At 40.1% G+C, this 18000-nt stretch overlaps 1 protein-coding gene across 5 annotated transcripts in view; it reads right to left on the bottom strand.

Annotated features, from left to right (window-relative positions):
* Window positions 1–18000, bottom strand: part of PALS2 (protein associated with LIN7 2, MAGUK p55 family member) — a 63102-nt gene that overhangs the window by 26244 nt on the left and 18858 nt on the right. The window lies entirely within an intron of this gene.

The raw sequence follows: 18000 nt of genomic DNA, 5'->3' as shown, positions 1-18000 counted from the left end.
TGTATAGGCAGACGTCACTGTTGTTAAAATGAACACATAGTTCCAAACCAATTTTTTTTAACCAAAAATTTGCTTCCAAGGCAGCTCTTGCCTTGGGGACACTTGTGTCCATCCCCAGCAGTACTTTACAACCAGTTCTGACTTTATAACCAGTTCCAACTTTTGTACTCCAGCACTAAGTGTAGATGGTGAAGATGCCAACACCAACCCGGCACCACAACACACTGCAATGGGAAGTATATCCTACAATGAGAAACGCATCGTGCCTGCCCAGCACCCTCAGTGGAGATTCTCCTGGCTATCTACAGACTCACAGAGAGAACTGCAGCAACTTGGGTGAAAGTGAACAACGGTGCCCAAGAAAAAGTCAGAAAATCCCACCATCCCAGCTGTCCTGTCCCGTGAAGTCATTAAGGTGAGTGATGAGAATTTATTTTGTAACTGTGTGCTTCAACCCTGCCATTTAAGATAAAATTGAATAAACCAGATCTTTTATGTTAGACAACAGGTTCAGTATGTTCACATATTACAGAGTTCTTGTGCATCGGGGTGCATGTGCAGCAGCCCTTGGCGGGGATTACAGCGACTAGCCCCGAGCTTGCAGAGATGAACATGTGCCAGTTCAGGCTGAGCAAAAAAGGGGGCACTCCTGGAGACAGTTATGGTGTCCTTCGCAAGGTAAATGGTCATTCTTTTCCTGTTTTCCAACATATGACTAAATACTCTTATCTTGTAGTATTATCTTAGTAGTGAATAACCTATACTGTTCTTGTTTTTAACTGTATTCTTTTAAACTCCTGCCGAGTTGTATGTGCATGCTCAAACAGACACATCCACAGGTATACTAAAAAAAAAATCTTCTGTTAAGATCCCCAACAAGCTAAAAAGCATTAGAACAACCACTGTGTACTGCAATGCTCTGCATGTTGCGTAGCAGCATATATCAAGAGACTTAGAAAGCCTATATGCCCCTCCTCCCACACAGGAATTTACCCTTAACTTTCCTCATTGCTTTATAATGAAAGCTATTATGAAACACTACACAGTAACAGAACAAACAGCATTTCTCAACACCTACTTTCTAATTTCAATTCTTCCTAGAAAATTCCATCCCAAGAAAAAATTCTCCGGCCATTCTTTCTGTCAAGTGGAACTGACTTTTCAACAATCAAGTCATCGTGTGCCACATTTTAAGTTCAGCAGTGTATGTCAAAAGACTGCATTTTTTAAAAATTTGTTTTAACCATACTTCTCGCTTTCAAAAAGTGACTATTCCATGAAACCATGAGTAGGAGGGAGAATGACACTTACTTTATGCTTTCAGATTTTGAAGCAATATTATTTCTATTTTATAACAGACAAAGTGCTGTTAGCAATCACACATTACGTAAAGTCACCAAATCAACCTGTAAATAGTCCACATCTTCCTCAGACTAGGTATGTCCTATATCTTGACTAGTTCAGCTGCAGATGCCACTGCCTTGTTTCACGTTTTCTCAATTCCCAGTTATAGATTCATGACTTTTAATGAAGTTATGCAAGCTATAGTATTTGCAGAAGTACACAGATGTTTCTAGCCAATTTATGCAGTGTACTATTAGGTGCTGCATAAATACTGCAGGTGCTATAATAATAAGCTTCCTTTACATTCTTAACGGTTATGTAAATTGTTTTTAAGGGACTTCAGGTTAGCGCTTTTGTTCTTATAAATAATCTGAGTAAAAACGCAAAGCTTCCTTCAGGTCAAAGCATGTATCTCAACTACCAGTTGCAATTCCAGCACTTGGTGCTGACAGAGGCGTGCATAATAAAGACATTCCTTATATATCTCTGTGTTAATAAGCTGTTTCTTATATAACCCTTTCAAAATTCTGCCTATCTTAGAATGATCAAATTAAAAAATAAAATCCCTACATAAAAACTTCATCATCAAGGAGAAACTGTTGAAGGCAACATTAAATTTCACCAGAATGACTTTCAAGCTTTGTGCAGCTAGACAGGATATTTTCAAATGAATATTTTATTTATTAAAAGTTTCACAAATTCTAGCATCAAAACTGCTTAAGTATATTTTAGCATTCTTAGAAAGCAGCAGACACCTTTACCAACAAGCAGAGTTCAAAAAATTCACAAAGGCAGACTTGCATCCCAGGTGATCAAAACCAAAACCAGCTGTTTTCAGAAATAGCTTCCTATTGCTGTGCATCTGATAGTTGCTTTCTCTCATGGCACAGCCATCGTGGCAAGAGTCTTCTTAGGTATAAATAGTGTTGCCTCAATATCAGAAAGAAAAACAAAAAGGCAGGCATAAGTAAGTTGGGATAAGGCACCTTTATTCACCCTAGATTGTTTATGTTTGAACACTATGTGGGTCTCTATATTGCCTCAATGTAGCTAGTTCCCCATCTTAAAGGGAAGATCTAAGTACCTGAATAAAAAAAAATAATACTGTTAAGTACCCCTTTATTTGAACCAGCTACAAGGTTAAGTAAAAAATTTAGCACGAGAAAGATCACGAAAGCTTTAAGAAGCTTCAACAAAGTCTTTGCACCTGTTACCTAGTACATGCTAACTAGAAACTAGAGCCATGTTTATATGCTTCACAATGTTTCACTGCTTTACATTCACCTGGCAAAAAAAATCAGAACATGACCAAATGTTATTTTTCAAAAAGTCATCAAGAGCATCTTCCTGTTTATTTAAAGCACATTTAAATAAACAGGAATTGTGTCAGCTGTTTTATTTTAAAAGAATAGACAACAATACATGGGTACTTTTTGTGACAGACTAGACTGAGCACTTTAATTTCACTGGTTTAAATTTATTATGCAAGTCATGGGCCAGCTTCAAATGAAGCTCTCGTTTAATGTGAAATGCTAATATTTGCTCACATGTGAAAATAGCTTTGAAAGTCAAAGCAACATATTGACCTACATACGCCTTAGATATTCATAAGTGTACTTTCAAACAATTTGACTTATCCAAAGACAATTTAAGGGCGGGGGGGGAGGGGAAGACACTTCGGTAAATGTATTATAGACCCTCTTTTTATGTATCTATTCAACAGGCTTTTGTTTATTCATTTCTAGGGAAAAAAATCTGATTAAAATACAAGCAGCAGGAGATATGTTGTTTCCAGACTTAATTATAATGATCTTTCAGAATAATGTAGATACACATGGAATTTCAAGTAGCAGTCTTTAAAACAATTTCACTTTTTTCTTTCCTGGGGCAAAGCCACCTTAGCTCTTTTAGAGAAGTATCTTATATTTGAGCAGCGGAAATGGAAGCTGAAGATGTAAGTACTCACGTAGGAAAGTTTTACTTAAAAGATCAGGTTGTATCAAGCAAGAAACAGATGGAACTAAGGCGTTTAGAAACTACCAAATCTAAATACCCTATCAAACATCACCTTTTGAGCCTCTCATCTCTTCTCTGGCAAATCTGCCCTTGAAATATTGCTAGAGGTTACTCGTGGCGGGGGAGGAGGTGGGAAGATCTGTAGAACTTAAATGTAAGTCAGGCATACAAGAACTAAGGACTACAGTGAACTGGTAAGCAGTCAAACTGCATAAACCAGGCTGTCTGGAGTGCTCCTTATTGTTGAATATTTTGGTGTCCAATAAAAAGCAAATGTGTGCTTTTTCTTCAGTGGAAAATTCATTGAGTTTCTCTTGCCTCTCCCGTCCCATCTTTTAGAGGAAACTGCTAATAACATACTAACTTTGAGAGCTCTACCATGTACCTCCTTCTCTCTCTAAAGACAAGCCTTTTTCCATATTCAAAGACCCATCTGGGTAAAATTTTAAATTCTAATCACAACAGAAAAGGATTTGCTTTTGTGAGGACACCATGAGATAGGCATGGTTGACTACAATGGTTAACAAAACCGCCTAGGAACACACACATTACAAGAAACATACACTGACAACAGCCTCCAGACAGAACAGGAGGAACTGAGCAGCAGAAACAGGCTCTCAGTTGAGGCAAGGTGTCGAAACAGAGGGATTCTTAGGCAAAAGTGACAGCAGAACTGAGTTTGAGCTGGGATTCCTATGAGAAAGGCAGGGTTAAGGAAAGGCAGGTCCTGCTTGACCAACCTGATCTCCTTCTACGACAAGGTGACCCACCTAGTAGATGAGGGAAAGGCTGTGGATGTTGTCTATCTAGACTTCAGTAAAGCCTTTGACACAGTTTCCCACAGCATTCTCCTGGAGAAACTGGCTACTCATGGCTTGGATGGGTGTACCCTTCCCTGGGTAAAGAACTGGCTGGATGGCCGGGCCCAAAGAGTGGTGGTGAATGGAGTTTACTCCAGTTGGCGGCCGGTCACAAGCGGTGTTCCCCAGGGCTCTGTGTTGGGGCCAGTTCTGTTTAATATCTTTATCAATGATCTGGATGAAGGGATCGAGCGCACCCTCAGTAAGTTTGCAGATGACACCAAGTTGTGTGGGAGTGTTGATCTGCTGGAGGGTAGGAAGGCTCTGCAGAGGGACCTGGACAGGCTGGATCGATGGGCTGAGGTCAGTTGTATGGGGTTCAACAAGGCCAAGTGCCGGGTCCTGCACTTGGGTCACAACAACCCCATGCAATGCTACAGGCTTGGGGAAGAGTGGCTGGAAAGCTGCCTGGCAGAAAAGGACCTGGGGGTGCTGGTTGACAGCCGCCTGAATATGAGCCAGCAGTGTGCCCAGGCGGCCAAGAAAGCCAATGGCATCCTGGCTTGTATCAAAAATAACGTGGCCAGCAGGACTAGGGAAGTGATCGTGCCCCTGTACTCGGCACTGGTGAGGCCGCACCTTGAATACTGTGTTCAGTTTTGGGCCCCCCACTACAAGAGAGACATTGAGGTGCTGGAGCGAGTCCAGAGAAGGGCAATGAAGCTGGTGAAGGGTCTGGAGCAGAAGTCTTATGAGGAGCGGCTGAGGGAACTGGGGTTGTTTAGCCTGGAGAAAAGGAGGCTGAGGGGAGACCTTATCGCTCTCTACAACTACCTGAAAGGAGGTTGTAGAGAGGTGGGGGTTGGTCTCTTCTCCCAAGTAACAAGTGATAGCACAAGAGGAAATGGCCTCAAGTTGTGCTGGGGGAGGTTTAGACTGGATATGAGGAAATTTTTCTTCACTGAAAGGGTTATCAAGCATTGGAACAGGCTGCCCAGGGAAGTGGTTGAGTCACCATCCCTGGAGGTATTTAAAAGACGTTTGGATGAGGTGCTTAGGGACATGGTATAGTGGTGGTCTTGGTAGTGTTAGGTTTACGGTTGGACTCGATGATCTTAAAGGTCTTTTCCAACCTATACGATTCTGTGATTCTGTGAGAAAATGAGATTACAATGGGACACCCTCCCCTCCAGCCCCTGGCTTTGGTGACAGGGAACATAGACACATGTAGAATTAATTTCCACAGTCAATTTTCAGAGAACGTCTTCATAACCATAGAAAGTTTAAAGCCTCAAGCAAGACTTAGCAGGAGCGTACTGGACTGCTGTGCACATGCATTGAACAATTTAATCCTACTATGCATATGACCCCATACTCAGAGAAACTAGTTTGTCATTTGAACCCCATATCAAAAAGGGAAGGGGGGCAGGGGGGCAGGACATGTTAACTGATCTCTGTGGCAAACAGCATGCATCCTGAGGCATAAAAATACAGAAATCCTACTTATGAATGCAAAATTTACTAACCAGAATTAACTCCTCCTAATTCACATACAGCTCTTCAGACAACCAAAGGATGCTTCAAAGGTTTAATCTACATACTGTACCTTACAATAGTATATTCAGATCAAACAGAAGTAAAAGATACTATGATAACTCTTCTCTTCTTCTATTTGTAAGAAAAAGACAGGTTTGCACCAAGCTCTCAACTGTGACTCTTCTATCAAATTTGATTTTACTCTTTCTTTCAGTGCCTAAGTCTTGTCTACATTAATTCTATGTAAAGGAAAGAGGAAGCATATATTTAAATAAATTTTCCAGATTTGCAGACAGATGACAAATGTGTCACTCACTGGGGAAAATTAAAGCTTTCCAGAGTGAATACCTGGCACAGATTTTTTTTTTAGCTCAATTTCATTTTATTCGTCTCCAAGCTTACAAACTAACAGGAATTAAAAGAAAATTATGTATAAAATATTTAAATAAATGTATGCATATTTATTTCCATGACCTACTCATCTGGATAGGAAGGTACAATAAATACCTCAAGGACTATTGGTGAGACTGGTGCTTCACACAAAGTTGAGAAATTTAGATTAAAATCTCATCACATACATAAACTTTGGAAACAATTGCTTGTGTGATTTAAAACCTTTTCAAGAGGGACATATCCAAAAAGAAGAGTTTCACAAGACACCCAATATGCATAGACAAAAGGAGATTCATTTGTAACTCATACAGCCCTTAACCAATGACAGCTGTTTAAATTTTTTCCATTTGTATTCATGTTTTTAAAAAAAATGGATTTATGCTTTAACATACTGCAGGCAAAACAAAAAAAAGTTATTTTGCATTGGCCACTTCTCTTCCCAGTTATAACACTTTTGGCAGCCTAGGTGTGAGAAAAGGAGTACCTATGAACAAGTTAACATTTTGAGCTAGTACAAACAAGTTCATCCATTAACGGACTATTGACCAAGAATATATGAAACACTGACAAAGCCCTCTGTTACTACTGTTAGAGTAAGTTTCAGAAATCAGGTTTTAAGATGAAAGTCTCTGGGAAAGCATTATGCAGTGAGCACACAGAACGTTACGTTTGCCTTGCCACAGCCGGCAACCGTATCACTGAGCAGAGATCACATTTAGAAATACCTCCAGAGAAGTGCTATAAAAGTGATGTACAATTGCAGCTTAGCCCCTCTGCTCCTCTACACTAGGCTACAAATCAGTTACATAATCCCATGCAAGGTATGCCTGCGTTGCTTATTGTGGCAGGGTACAACGATACCTGGGCTCTCAAGCATCCACAGACTTCGCATCTACATCAGTGTGAGGTTTTATCCAGGCTATTTGAGAAATAATTGCCAAGCAGGGAGTGTTGGGCCAATACAGCTATAGCCCTATTGATAGCCACCTTAACTCAAGTATTTCTGGGCATCAGTCCACTGTAACATCATGTAGGCACATTTTCTAAACAGGACCCCTTCCTCATTCAGGAAATACAGTGGACCTCCTCTAGAAAGACAGTAAGACTGCTTAATGAAGGAAGCAGTTGTCTACAGCATGCGTACTTTACTGACTGCAGAAATGAACAGCATATATGGCAGTGAATTAGGGAAGGAAGGAGGAAAAGTCTAATTGAGAATGAATGCTCCCCTGGATATTCAAATTCTATCCACTGAACTTCTGCATGTTGAAAAGAAATAACATAAATGCTTAGAAATGTTTACTAATTTTTTTGCTTCATTTTCTCCAAGTCTCCTGGCAAGCCAAGATTGAGCTATTTTAGCATAACCATAAATAGAAGCTCGAGCAGTCCCTGCCCTTAGCAAACCTAGCTCAACTATATCTTGCATGCCCATTTTTCTTCATGACTCTGAAGGTCACAAAAGCTATGGGGAAGAGCGAACAACCCTTCCCCATCCCAAACACTGTAGCCATACTTCTTTCAGGCTGTGAAGTTTGTCTAAAAAAAGACGAAGCACAAATTTTCTGATGAACAGATGGACCTCACAGCTGCATCTTTTGGAAAGAAAAGCACTATTTTAAAATTATTTCAGCAAAGATAAAATGGGAACAAAGCATCACATCTCCAAAACCAGCTGAATTAAAAGGTTAAGTCTTATTTGGATATATATATCATGACCAACAATAAGATATTCATAAGAGATACACTAAAATCCAGTACTGAGGAAATTGTGTTAGACTTCTATTTCTTAAAGGATTGTAAAGAAAAAGATCTCAATTGTAAAGTACAAAGGCAATTAACTTAACTTGATGCTCACTAACTAAGCTTGATGCTTTGAAGATAAGCCTATACAGGTGTTAAATATTCCCAAGTTTTCTTTTTTTTAATTAGAGAAAGACTGATGCAAGCTTCAGGCACAGATGATTAACTGAGGAGGCATACACATGCACACACACAAATATGCTGAATAAGTCTTTTCTGACAGAGAGAAGGTTCTCATATAATGGTTTAAATTGTACAGGTCTAACCCCACAGCTGAAAGTTCTCTGCAGCAAACAAATGGTAGGGCAGCAGAAACCTGCATGGTGATTCCTCTGTTGCAGTTTGAGCCACCTAATGAATTTGCTTCTTCATTGTGGTATTTGTGCCACACTGGATGGAAGGGGCAGGAGGGGTTAAGATGCCTTCTGAAAGGTTCAGGAGATGCAATTATTTAAAAAGAGAATTCACTTTCCCATTTTTCTGCTTAAATAGTCTTCATGCTCCACTAAAAAAGTAGCATTTCTTACTGAATTACAGCATATACAACTGTTTAAGAGTAATCAGTTAAATGATTACTGAAAAGTAAACATTTTCCTCCTAGGGGTACATTCAGGAAAATAATTGGATGAGGTTATGAAAGCTTAACTTAAGTGGGAAGGGTCCCCACGAGGTCTCTAATCCAACCTCATGCTCTAAGAAGGGACAGCTATGAGAGCATACCATATTGCTCAGGGCTTTACCCAATAAAGTCTTGAAAACTTCTCAGGATGGAGAGACTACACAACTCTTGGCAACTGCTTCTGCTACTTCCTAATGATGAAAAAGGTTGTCCTTACCTACAGTCTGAATTTCTCTTGCTTCCATTTATGTCATTTGTCTCTCATCCTCACTGGAACAGGCTGCCCGCAGAAGTTGTGGAGTCTCCATCCCTGGAGATACTCAAAACCCAGCAGACACAGTCCTGGACAACCTGCTCCAGTTGATCCTGTTTGAGCAGGAGGGTTGGGCCAGATGATCTGAAGAAGTCCCTTTCAATTCTGTGATTCTGTAATTATTTCCTGGCATCCTTCATTCAGATGGAAAGCTTCACTCACTATTACTCTTCTTGAACTTTGCTATATACTCTTTCACACCATGTAAATATTACCTTTAAATAAATACTGAAAATTCATATTGATACTGAAAGACAGAAATCTCCACTCTTGTTGTAATATAAAAGGCCCCAGTTTAAACCCATAAACACCATCAGCTCAGTTACAGATGCCTGCGCTTCTCCAGGGCAACTCAAGCAACACTGAAAAAGCTATGCTGTCAGTGGTCATTTTGAGCTAAATGTAAGAATTTTCACACAATTAAAAAAAAGAAAAAAAAGCAGACCTATGTCTCCACATAATTACTTTATGAATTGATACTAAATTGCTAATATCCTGGTTTACAGCTTCTAAATACTGTTCATCAGAAACTTAATAACTACAGTAAATCTTTGCTGAATATCTGAACATCACCACTGCAAGTTGCCAACAAATAAATAAATTTACTTCCACAGTTTCCGAAAACTTTACACATTGCCCTAAATAATGAAGCTTTTGCTTTAGCTGCCTATTTGCATTAGTCTTCCTAAAAGGTAGTACTAAGGAGCCAAATTTTGAAACCGGTTCCATTTCCCCTCTAAACTGTATATTATACAGTTATGATAAGGTACAGCTTAAAGGAAACCACTACTTTTCCTCTTGCTATTACAAATGTTCATATGTTGCTATTTAAAAGAAATAACCTTTGAGGAGATCTTTGAAAAAACTTCAAAACATAAGCATTTCTCTGCACCTGTCAAGCCGCACAAATACAAAGAGCAAATATTCCAGACATTGAAGAAATTATTGAGAAATTAAGTAATCCAGAAATCTAAATCTGTTGGAGGCAGTGGAGGTCAGTGGAAAGAAAAGGAGATGTTCTATACTTTTGAAAGCCTCTACCTATACTCTAGACAAGTAGGGCTGTATATGTAAAAGCTGCCATTGCAGGAAAAAAAAATTTAAGTGTTCCAAGAGGAGAGAAATTAAAAACAGTATTGTGCCTCAAATTACAAGCAGCAGTTGCATTTGAAATGAAATACAGAAGGAACTTAATGCAAAAGCTTCAACCACCATACAGCACAAACTGGAGCGTGTAAAAGCAAGTCAACCAAAAGCTTTTTGAAAGGCCTTTCCTTTTATTATTTCCGAATTACTTCATTTTTTTTGTAGTGTTCTTACTTTTCAGCTACAGATGTTAGGAAAGTATGTACTGATGTCACACAAAGACTACTGTACTTTAAATGAATGCTAGCATATGCCCCAGGAGAAATTTCAATTTTGGTGAACAAAGACTGTATTCCCTTAGCTCTTCAACTACTTTAGTACTTCAGGTACTAAAGGATATTTTAAAACTGATTTTTAAATTAAGGCAAAACGCATTCAGTGGATATGCAGTCTAAGATACTACTTTGTACCCAAAGTTTCAGTACAAACTCAACAAGTTCCACGATGTATCCTGCACTCCACTCGACTTATACAACAGGCTGAACTTACCGGATCACATCAATCATCGTTCCTCGTATTTTGCAAGAAACAGCTGGATGAAGAAACACATATTCTCTGCAGTCACATACACAGGCAATTAATGCCAGTATTTATGAAGTCCAAAATACCAGCATAACAGATGCAACAAAGCGAGTACAGCTTTTGAAGTATACCTTTCTCTGTATCTCAGTTTTTCAGGTCTAATGTGCACCCCTCCAAATGAATCAAAGCTTTGTATCTCTGTATTTCTGTCACAGGACTCAAAATTATTTACCTGTTGCAGGGTGACAGAGCCTGAAGACAGCATAACTGACTGACAAAATACTAACAACATAAGTAAAGACCACAGTTATATACCCAGGAGCAAGTTATGTGTAACACAAAAACAATTCCGTTTACTGTACCACTTTTCTTGGTGGGAAAGTTGAGGTGAACTCATGCAGAACCATCTATACAATTTTATCCCATTGATAACTTTATCCTAAGGCCAACTGGAAATCAATGAGGAGATCTTCCTAAATCAGATCCCTTCTTCACCCAAGTGCTAAATTTAGACCTGAAGAAAAAATAGTGAACACCCTTCCAAAGGGAGAGGAGAATTCCACTTTAAGTCCTATGTGGTTTCATCTTGTTACTGGTCTCCAACCAACATTGTCAGAGTGGATAAAGGTGAGCTGTGAAACTTCCAGGTTTTATGTTCTGCCCCACTTCTAAGAACAGGCACCCCAGCAGCAACAAAACGGGAGATTCAAAAGTTCTGTTATGAACATGTTTCTTCAACCATTCGCACTTTCATCTAGGCACACTATGCAGGCATATTTTCAAAGAAGAAAGTTAAAATTCACAAGGATTGTAAGGTACTCTACTTACACTGTAAATGTCATGGCTCAGAACAATACTCACAGAGCTATTCTGTAATGTGGTTTGGGTACATCTGCAAACAAGACAAGGTACTTCTAATGCACAAAACTGGATACTCTACTGCAGAGCAAAGTAACAACACTGTGCACCTCCAGAGACGCATGCTGAATCTGATCAATAGAGATCTTGTTGGTTCCGCTGGAGTTTGCATCTCAGGCATGCTTGCATCCTTCCATCTGAAAGCACCTGATCGCTCAACAGAACACCAGTAGGAAACCATCCAAAAAATCCACACTTCAGATACCTGGGTGTTTCCTTAATCTTGGTTAATATGAAATTTAGCTTAAACAATTCTTTCTGCCCGCTGTTCTTAATCCAAATCACTTACAGCTAGAAAACAATGCCTCAGTTTTCATTCTTGTAACCTAAAGAGGGTAATTTTCTGCCCTAAAGAGGGCAATTTCTCCTCTCCTATATTGATTGGGAAAGAAGTAAGCCTGGCATAGTTCCTCTGTACCTCTTCCAGTCTGCACCTTTTTTCAACATGGACAGTCAGAATTGTGCAAATTATATTAGACAAGAGTCTCATGAGTGCCTGCACAACAGCATTAATACTTTCTTTTCTACTGATACAGATAGATCATGAGATCTATTTTGACCTTCTCACAGTTATATCATACCGTCAGCTCAATCTACTGGTCTGTCACAAACGAATATAAAAGATCATTTTGAACCTGTCTCCTCCAAACCTTAAATTTGTAGCTGAACAAACTGTCCTCTTCCTTAAGTGCAAAACACTACATGTATATTTTGTCCCACTGCTATTACTCTAGGCTTCAAATCAGTTTTTGGCACTTTTGTTTTGATCCTCTCTTGCTTCAGTGAAAATGCTTAGGCAATGAATTTCACCAGAAACCACCTTTCATCCAGATACTACCTCTGCTTTTAACACTACCTCCTTCTACAGCTTTAAGGGTAGGAGACACTGAGAAATTCTAACAATTAAGAATGTTATGATGAAGGGGTTTGATATCGAGTGAAGTAAAGCTGTATTAACACATCCTCAGACTTATTTCATAACAACAGCAGAATGCTTTTTTAAGTGAAAGCATCCCAACACAGTACTGTCAAAATCTGATTGCCCCATTATGATGCAGCCACTCCAAAAACTACACCTATGCCCTTTTAATACATCACACCCATATATTTACATTTCATGCATGCCCTGTTTCAGATCTCTGTTATTGTGAAGTATTTGTTTAATTATCACTTCCACCTAAAACACTGGAGTATTTAAATTAGATCTGCATCAAGGCAGACACAAAAATATTTTTATTTGAGGTTCTATTACAGATGCTGCAAAAGCTTTTGAAAATTGCTCAATAAATTCATGTCGTGGCTTAACCCCAGTTAGCAACTAAGCACCACGCAGCCACTCGCTCACCTGAGCAAGGCTTACTGATCACTCCCTGGCTCTCCAGTCGATGAATCATCTTATGGATGGGAATCAGGGAGTCTCGGTTGGCGTGATATTACCGCCAGTGCACCGTGTGGTAGCGATTGGCACCCATTGTTCTTTGACCCTCAGCAGCCCCACAACAGAAGGGTCCTCTGAGAGACCAGGCAAGGTGGACAGCTGTTTAATTTCCTCCATCTCCAAGGCAGCTATACCAAAATCCCACTGGTACCCTTTTGGGTCCTTGAAATACCCTCTCCTGAGTTAGTCTATGCCAAGGATGCACGGAGCCGCTGGGCCAGTCACAATGGGGTGCTTTTGCCATTCATTCCCCGTTAGGCTCACTTCAGCCTCCAATACAGTCAGCTGTTGGGATCCCTCTGTCACTCCAGAAATACAGATGGGTTCTGCCCCTTTATAGTTTGATGGCATCAGGGTACACTGTGCACTGGTGTCTACTACAGCCTTATATACTCCTGTGGGTCTGATGTGCTAGGCCATCGAATCCACACAGTCCAGTAAACCCAGTTGTCCCTTTCCTCCACCTGGCTGGAGGCAGGGCCTCTCTAGTCCTGGTCATAGTATTCATTACCTGCTTCTTGTAAATACAAGGCAGGAGTTCCTTCATTAAAATCAGGAGTAGGATCAGCCCTTCTACTCTGTCTGGGGAACTGCCTACTGGAAACCGAAGCAGCAATTTTCCTGGAAGAACCCCCTTGTATGATTGTTTTTCCTTGCAACTCACGTACCCATGCCTCTAGGGTCAAGGTAGGTTTTCCATCCCATTTCCTCATGTCCTCTCCATGGTCACGCAGGTAAAACCGTAGGGTGCCCTGTGGTGCGTACCCTCTATATCCTCTCTCTTGAGCAGAAGAATGCCGACTCCTAATAGCTGAGATACTGGTCCATACAGGTGGAGAGTAGGACATATCCTCTTTGAGTTGCTGGACCTCCCGGGACAGTTTCTCCACAGCTGAGACAAGGGAGGAAGAGACACTTTCTTCGTATTCCCGGAGCTGATCAGCCAATTCATCCACCGTTGGTGCCTCTTCATCTTTCCCGGTGAGTATTGCCAACAAGTTGGCATACAATGCCGGTGCGCTCCATACAAACTTCCGCCACATGGGTCATGTGTACCAGACTTCATCTGGATCTTTGCATACCTGCTTGTTGTTCACATCATCATAGATCACCTCCAGCACGGCTAATTCCCTCAGGTACTGGATACCTCTCTCCAGGGTGGTCCATTGCCTGGGAGATATATAACGTCTTCCTTGATATCTTTCCTTCATACCCGACAGTATATGCCTCCAGAGGCTGAGGACTTGTGCTCCTTTTCCAATCGCTTTGTCAATGCCCCCTTCCCTAGAAAGGCATCCCAGCTGTTTGGCTTCCTTACCCTCTAATTCCAGGCTACTGGCCCCATTATCCCACCATTGGAGCAGCCAGGTGATGATGTGCTTGCCTGGACGAGGGCTGAAATCTTTTCACATATCTCACAGCTCACTCAGGGATAGGGATCAGGTGGTTTCCATCTCGTTTTACGAGTTCTTCCTCTTCCTCCTCCTCTCCTCATGATGGCCCTGCTTTTTCATCATCCCTTACTAAAGGAGCAGACTTTTGCTTCCAACATTTCTTCTTGTGTACAGGGGCAACTGATACCAGCACGGGTTGGTCCTCTGGTTCAGCTGCAGTACCTGTCACCGGGGTTGGAGTAGCCACAGTGCCTGTTGTTTTGTCATCACATCCAGATCTTCTTTTAGTTCTGAATAGTGCTAAACAGGGCTCAGCAGGCATGGGCAAGGCCCTAGCACATTGCAGTGATCTGTGTCTCCCTAGAATTGCCAGGGTGACCGCATACTTTTTCCAAATATTCTACTAATTTTTCAGGATTCTGCACTCATTCAGGGGTGAAGTTCCAAAACACTGGAGGTGCCCACCGTCCTAGGCATTTTCCCATGCTATCCCACACACCCTGCCACTCATAACTATCCAGCCTTGGGGCAGATCTCTGGATGATATTCTTAAATTGCTTATTAACCTTACACAAAACTGAAACAATATTCCCAAGAAATACCAATAGAAATATCTTTACTACCCAAGGATGTTCAGCATACTGAAAAGTTATTGTAATGAAGGAGGAAACATCATAGAAGAAAGTAGCGAAGGTGCCATTCTGTATTTCCTCCATAAAAAACCTCTCGGAGGAAGAAGAGGTGCTAATTGTCTCCATGAGGTGGTACCCGAAGTACAGTAATGGCTTCAGTACAAAGCTCAAATACCATATTAAGCTCAAGGACAGTGTTTTAATAACAAATCTCCCAGGCAAAACATCACTAATCACTGCAGAACACAGCAAACTGCAAAAACCAACACCAATCTTTAACATCTACAGGAAAAAAAAGAGCACGGTGCAGAGCAGATAAACTAATATAGAGAACAGATTAATCAATATCATGACCTGCAATTGTTAACACATATAAACTCCTTAATAAGCTCTGGTTAGCCTGTTGTTATTATCTCAAACCCTTCGAGGTCCATGTTGGGCACCAAAAAGGCCTGTTGTGGTTTAATCCCATCCAGCAACCAAGCACCACACAGCCACTTGCTCATCCTCCTGCCCGGTGGGATGCGGGAGAGAATCTGAAGAGCAAAAGTAAGAAAACCCATGGGTTGTGAAAAGAACAGTTTAATAACGGAAGTAAAATAAAATAAATTAATAATAATAATGATGATAAATTGTAATGAAAAGGAAAACAACGAGAGAGAGAGAGAGAGAGAGAGAGAGGAACAAAACGCAGGAAAAACAGGTGATGCAACCGATCACCACCCACTGAACAACTCCTAGCCAGTCCCCAAGCAGCGATCCCTGCCCCTGGCCAACTCCCCCCAGTTTATATACAGAGCATGACATCATATGGTATGGAATAGCCCTTTGGCCAGTTTGGCTGTGCCCCCTCCCAGCTTCTTGTGCACCTGACAAGAGCATGGGAAGCTGAAAAGCCCTTGACTAGTGTAAAAATTACTTAGCAACAAATAAAACATCAGTGTGTTATCAACATTATTCTCATATTAAATCCGAAACACAGCACTATACCACCTACCAGGAAGAAAATTAACTCTGTCCCAGCCAAAACCAGGACAATTCATATGCAGAAAGCAGAAATGCAAGACTGCTTTTTAGAGCACAAAATAAATTATAGCACTTTAGAAAAGATTTAGACTATCTCAACACATTATTTAATAAAAATGAAAGTGATTCTATTTTAAAATAGAAAATATATTTGACTATTATATGACTATATTATCTACCCCATTTTTCTAGAAGGTAAAAGACCCACCATGCAAAACTTCCATGGGGAAGTTTTCAGTTAATTCTGAGTCTACTTAATTTCACTGAAAGTTTTCCTCTGCGTCGCAACTTGCAAGTGAAAAATTTAAGACAGGATTTAAACTGCAAAAATTATAAATTAAATAATCTCTGGCCTAGGACCTCAGTTTTCAATTTTACATGATCACCTAGTACATTTTCCAGAAGTTTCATTTGAAGTTCATTCCTAAACTCTAATGTTCCCACTTCCACTAAAATAATCCCTCTTATGCAAGCACTCCCCATCTCTGCCCAAACAAACTTAGCAGGAAGCTGTAAAAGCAAGTTGCTAAATTAACAATGTTATAGTTCAGGGTGACTTGCAACAGAAAAAAAAAAATTCTTTACTACCCTTGTCATATGATGCAGTTCTTGTTTACTCTAAGGACACAAGGTAAAGCCTTACCTACAAAGAAAATTTACCAAAACACACTTGGAATGTTAGTAGTGATGTAGTGGATAGAAAATGGCTTTTCCAAATTTGTTTGCAGAACAACATTGCTGACGTTTTTAAATGGTGAAAAATACCACATAAAACCTTCGTACTCTAATACAGAGATGGCAATACATGATGGCATGTTAAACGCTTACTTGACCTTCATGAACGCCCAAAACGCATCTCAGTCACTTCCCTAGTAAGAGACTCTATTCTATACTTTTCTTTTAATTTAACGCAGTCAAGATTTACACAATTACCTATTCATTATCCTCAACAGTTACCTTCCTTTAGTCCTTTGACGAGTATGTTCAAGAACCCTGGAAAAGGAATAAAAAGACCACCTTGACACTCAGATTGTGAAGGGAACTAAGAAACTCCATGGAGTATGTAACACTGCACTTAGTCACGTTTCACCTCCCAGACTACATCCCCGCAATATGCTGTCAGGATTTATTCAGGATCACAAATGCTTAATTAAAAGTGGGAATTTTAATTTCAATTTAAGAATATCTGGGCACAATAACAGGGGAAAAGGTGACTTCTAGTGGTCTTGGGACAGCTTGCATTAAGAACTACACGTTTTTAAGAAAATTACCACTTCAAATGTTCACTTTGAATGTTCATCACCTTCACTTTCAAGTCAGTTTCCAACTTACTGCTGTGAACACTGAATGACAATGTTCTGTGTTTTATAGGGTGGACACAGACACAGAAACTGCAAAGGGTATCTTCAAAATGGTATTTTGCACTTGTACCTGTGATGCATACTGACAAGTTTGAAATTTTCTACTCTATTTCCTTAGAATACCAAGTTTGGTTTCACTAAGTTTTGCCTAAGAACTTCTGAATTTTCAGTCATGTACTCTGTCACCCCAACTGAAGCAAAACCAGAGAACTTTTAAGTAAAGGCTTACAGTGAATAACTTGCCATCAAATAGTTACAAGTTTTCTCATGAAACAATGAGTTTTAAACATCTTTCCATTCAACTCTTCCTTTGGAAAGTGGGATACTGGATGACAGCAGCTCAAGAACATAACTGAAACTTCAGAGTAGTGGAAGGGCTGCAGTAAAAGACAGGAATATAGTTCATGCTCAGAAATATAATGATCAGCTTCATATATAAACAAAAATCTTGCTTCCAACAACTATTGACGGCTTCATTCCCAATGTCCAAAGAATGTGCTTAAATTAAGTACAGCTTACTACCAGAACTAAAGATTAAGTGGGAAGTTAGAAGCATGTTATATGCCCAGATATAATCTGCTGCTATTGTACCAAGCCTGTACCAGATGACATGAAAGCACACAGAGCCTAATAACTGCTGCAGTGGAAGGCAGTCATCTCAGTTGATTTCTCTTCTTTGATAGCAGTAACTATCCAAGTACATACTTCCAGTCACCCACATTACACAAATCACTCCCTC

Source organism: Mycteria americana, chromosome 2, assembly GCF_035582795.1.
Source record: "Mycteria americana isolate JAX WOST 10 ecotype Jacksonville Zoo and Gardens chromosome 2, USCA_MyAme_1.0, whole genome shotgun sequence".
In the NCBI taxonomy this organism is placed as follows: Eukaryota; Metazoa; Chordata; class Aves; order Ciconiiformes; family Ciconiidae; genus Mycteria; species Mycteria americana.
This window is presented reverse-complemented; position numbering and strand designations above follow the sequence as displayed.